The 4,997-nt window shown below is 37.2% G+C and overlaps 1 protein-coding gene across 1 annotated transcript in view; it reads right to left on the bottom strand.

Moving 5' to 3' along the window:
* Positions 1-2,124: 2,124 nt before the first annotated feature.
* The window catches only part of LOC145497883 (plexin-A4-like), a 238,195-nt gene continuing 235,322 nt past the window's right edge, over positions 2,125-4,997 (bottom strand). The window contains exon 34 of the transcript XR_014050743.1: positions 2,125-2,278. The gene's annotated coding sequence lies outside the window, so the exon portion shown is untranslated. The remainder of the gene's footprint in view (positions 2,279-4,997) is intronic.

Genomic DNA, 4,997 nt, shown 5'->3' with positions numbered 1-4,997 from the left:
AGTCCGGACTAAGCATCTAGGCACACCTTGTAGTAAGCTGGTAAGAAGATTTTTAGTTTAGCGGTGTCGAAATTACAATATAAAAGAAAACGTCCCCCAACTGGTGAAAGAATTTTTCCAAGGACGCTTTTCCTCGAGCTTGGGTAGTCTTGCAAAAATTTCTTTAGACATTTGACCCGCTTTGCTTTTATCAAACATTCAGTATGTAGCATTCTTAATCCACCATTTTTGAGCTATTTTTTTGTAAAAAAAAAAAAAACCTCTTAGTCGGCGCGTCGGGTATGTTATGGACGGGTCAATGGATGAGTGAGAGATTGGATCTACTATAAACAGCCAATCAAATTTCTTGTTGTAAAGGTAAATGGTATGTGAGAAGATTTGATCCCGACACAGTTTAGAACGGCCATATTTATTCTTCTATGAAAGAGGAGGAAGTATTCATATATTGGGCTCACTTCGACATTTACTGTGGGTTAGGCTGAGGATTTTAGTTACGAACGAGATGAGCCTTGACGTTTGAAACAGTTCGTGAGTTAGTAGTATGCAAATGCAACGAGATATTTTTATTTTTAGTTACAAAGGTAACTTGATACTTCTGTTTTTCACAAGGAGTAAATTCAATTAGAAGTCACGAATCGTCGTTTCTAGTTCTTAGGACATGTTTTAGAGGAGACGAGACTACTTAGATTTGAAACAGTTCTAACGTTTACAATAGTAAGTGCAGGTAACGATTGTTTTGTTCTTGTTGCATGCAAATGTAGCGAGATATTTTTATTTTTTAGTTACAAAGGGTAATTTGACACTCTTGTTTTTCACAAGGGAGTAAATTCAATTAGAGCTGACGAATCGTCACCACTCTTCCCCACGAGATGTTTGCTATCTTTAGTGACAAATGGTAACTTAACACTTTTGATTTTTATACGCCAGTAAATTCAATTAGAGCTGACAAGTTATCGGCTATTGTTCCCAGGATATTTAACAAAAACAAGCTTTCATTTCTGGACGGTTTTTACGTCTTTGCAGTAGCAGTTTATTTTTATTTGATGGGCATTTTATGACATTCTTTTCAGCCCGATATTTTTAAAGGTAGAAAGTATGAAAACTGCTCAAATGTTCTTTGAAGACTACGTGGCACCAAGTTAAAGTGCAATTTAATTAAATCAGACTTTCAATGTGTCAGAGAGGTTTTGTTTCTCTTTCTTTCTATTTTCGGTGAAGTAGTGCTGTTGTGTTGTGTTGTGTTGTGTTGTGTTGTGTTGTGTTGTGTTGTGTAAAAAGGGTAAACTTACGACTCGTATAAGATGCAAAAAGGTCTCTTGAGTATTTTTCAGCAAAAATTCCTCTTGGGGGTTGGAAGGGCTATGTGATCGGTGAGTGAGGGAGTTATGCATGTGCACGTGTCACACCAATCACAGAGTGGTTTTACCAAAGAACGAATCAAAGAAAAAAATAAGATGGTATCTACATTAATCTGGAGACGTGTGAGATTACTGTAGTTTGTTCAGTCAAACATTTTATGGCTTACTATTTAGCTATCTTGCCATTACCGATGTAACATCGTATGTACATCATAAATTCCCAGTTTCTTTCTTGCTGTACATCGCAACCAAAAAAACTTGTCAAATTAACCAAATCATTACTGTAAACAGCTCGATGAATGCTCCTATCTCCGAGACTTTACAAAAAAAAATAACTCCTGCACGCCCTGCGTGCCTATGTTTAATATCAGATACAGTAAAAACCCGCATATAAGAACCTAAGGATTTAAGAACCTCCAGGCAGAAATTTGCTTTTTTAATACCCCAAAATATAAGAACCTGTTTAGGCAAACAAATTCCAGCAGGTTCTTATATGTGGGGTTTAACTATTTAATTTATATATTTTTTTACCAAAAACCAAAAAGGTGATCGAGAGTTTAGAAAATTGAATTGTTAAATGAAACTCAAAATGCACAATGTATTTTAAATTTGAACTGTTATTATGAAACAATTATTGCCACAGTTCTTGATGGAAAGATACATTTTATATACAGTACTGTATCATTGATCAATTAATGTTGTTGGACTTTTGGCAACATGGGTACATTGATGAATATTTATAATGAAGAACAGACCAGATTTTATACTATTTTCTGATAATCAACAACAATGTCTACTCTGTAGAAATTAAGAACCTAATTAAGAACCTACTTAGCCTAAACTGTCAATAAGTACCCCATAATACAAGAACCTGTTTTGCCAAACTCTGAAAAAAGTAGGTTCTTACACGCGGGTTTTTACTGTATTAAAGCATGGTGCTTAACTTTACCTTTTCCATTCCAGATAAAGCCATAAAAAATAGAATTTGCCTCTTTAATTAGTTCTTTGGAAAGAGGTATAACCGATGCTCTATACATAATTTTAGGAACTGCAAACGTTTTCAGAATTTGAATCCTTCCTAATAAGGACATCCACAGACTTCCTCATGTCCTTTATAAAGTTTGTCTAAAATTTAGGGAATCCCTTTATGTCACATCACAGCCAAAGTACACTCCTTTCCCGATGAATAGCGTGCCTTTGCTAAATCCTTCACTGATCCGTCGCTGATTGAAGAGATTCCAAATGATCCTAAAATTAGACTGGGAAACGGGATAGCAGTTCCAATCCTCGACACCTCCTCTAAACAAATTTATGAAATCTTTTTGCGAAATAAACAAATCCCACCCACTGCAAAAAGTAAACTAACAGATAAATACCCTGATATAAACGCGAAATGAGATAAGGTTTACTCTTTACCCTTCCGTTCAACTCTGAAATCTAGAAGACTAGAGAGTTTCAATACAAAATCTTGAATTCCATTGTGTATTCAAACGAAAAACTGGACCCCCTATTTTTTCTTTAAGAAAATACGAGATCCTAATTTAAATAATTAAACTTAAAACATAACACGATGAAGTCTATTTAATCAGTGAGCAAAATGTGAAGAAATTAATGAATTCACGCAGCATTGTGTCTAGACTAATATAATGGCTCCGGCCGCAGCGCACTATGAGAGTTAACTGGGTTATTTCTAATTAATCAATTACGATTAACCGGGTTACCGAAAAATTGTGAGTGGCCGCTATGTTTGGCAGTTCATTGAACTTAAGCCGGGTTAACCGTTACCATGGAAATTAATTGACACAAAACTAGGTGAATTCATTATTTCTTTACATTTTGCTCACTGATTAAATAGCCTTCATCGTGTTATGTTCCAAGTTCCAGGGGCCCGTATTTTCTGGAAGAAAAAATAGAAGGTCCAGATGGGGTCCAGAAGGGGGTCCAGGAGGGGTCCAGATGGGGTTCAAAAGGGGGTCCAGATTAAGGGGTCCACGTTTTGTGCGGACCCCTTTTCCCCTTGCGGAATATGTATATAAGCGGACAGAAACTTGATAAGACGTAACTTAGTATTGTGTATGTTTCATGCTTGTATTTTCTTTCAAGGCTCAAAAATAACATACAATTACCGTTTGTCAAGACGGCTTTCAATTTTATTGTGGTGTTTTACGCTGAGTTTCAGTAATTTTAAACTCAGTAATACGCAGAAGTGGCAGATGTGACGATTTTACTTTTCACGCCAACGTTTGTAACTTGATACTTTTGTTTTCCTCGCCTAAGTATGCAACATGATACCCTTGTTTCCTCGAAAATATAAGAAAGATGTGTATTTTTTACTCACTGCTGGAGATAAATGGAATAAAGCTAAATATCTGATGAAAAATCGAAGAGGAACGATTTTGTTTTATTCCAAATAGGGCGTCGATAAAACGAGGAACATGGCACATTCCTGAACATCCCAAACATTCCGGAACATTCCGGAACATCGAATATTTAGAATAATTATGCGAAAAATATGTAAAATTAAATTTTTAAAAATTAAATCAAACAAAAATAAATTGGTATCAGCTCGGAAAATAAAACAAAACAAAAACATAAAAAAAGGAAAAAAGAAAGAAAAATGAAAGTGACTGCAATGAGTAAAGGCTAGCAACTAAGATGACTAATCCATTCCTTCCAGTCGTTCGCCGTCAGTTTAATCATGTGTCTGTCCCTTATCCCCGATTTCGTTCTTCACAGAAAACCAAGCTGGTGGCGTTCGAACTCCTTAATCAGACCTAAAAATATGGGTTTACGAGTGTGATTTCTTTATTCAATTCATTACGTCAATACAAAGATATGCGCATACACGATTTCTCATGAAGAAATAGTTTCTCCATGAGATAGAAATAGAAACTCTTCGGCATTGAGTTTCTTGTATAACCTAGTTCGGACTGCTCGAGCTCTGATGACAGTGTAAACAAATACAAACACAAAATTTAAAAACGTTTGGCGACGCGCGCGCTGTCTTGCAGGGTCGCTGGTCAAAACTTTATTGTCTCAAGAAATATTTGTTACAAGTGTTGGCGATCTGAAATTGAATTCTAATTGTCGCCAACAGTTCAAATGCATTTCCTTGAAAATGTTTTGTCCAGTACAAGTTAATACTTAATTAATTACAAAAACTTTTACCGCAGCTATCTTTGATCTCACCGCTTTTCTGGTTTCTACGATCGCCCCAGTAAAGAAATCTGTCAATCATTTGAAAACCGTAGCGAGCATGCGCAATACGCGAAACGCGAGGAAACCGTTTCTCGTCCCTAGAGGCCGCGCTCCTTTTGGTCAGCACCAAGATATCACGACCTCTGGATAGGTCCAGTGAGATTCCGGTTCTGATTGGCTTTGCAAACACAATGGAATGAGACTGGGACCAATCAGATTTGTGGGACTTGACTCTGAGCATGCGCAGAGTGACGGAAGTCCGTGAATAGCGGACTTCCGGTGTTGGATCTGGCCTGATCTGGCCAGAGGGTCGGCCAGAGGTCAGAGGTCGTGATTCTTGGTGCTGACCAAAAGGAGCGCGGCTTCTGGGGACGAGAATGGAGGAAACCATGACGGAAACCATTACATGTTTCGCCGCCATTTCTATCCAGGATTTGCCTC

This window comes from Orbicella franksi, chromosome 9, assembly GCF_964199315.1.
Source record: "Orbicella franksi chromosome 9, jaOrbFran1.1, whole genome shotgun sequence".
Lineage (NCBI taxonomy): Eukaryota > Metazoa > Cnidaria > Anthozoa > Scleractinia > Merulinidae > Orbicella > Orbicella franksi.
The sequence above is the reverse complement of the archived record's forward strand: the minus strand, read 5'-3'. Positions and strand labels throughout refer to the sequence as shown.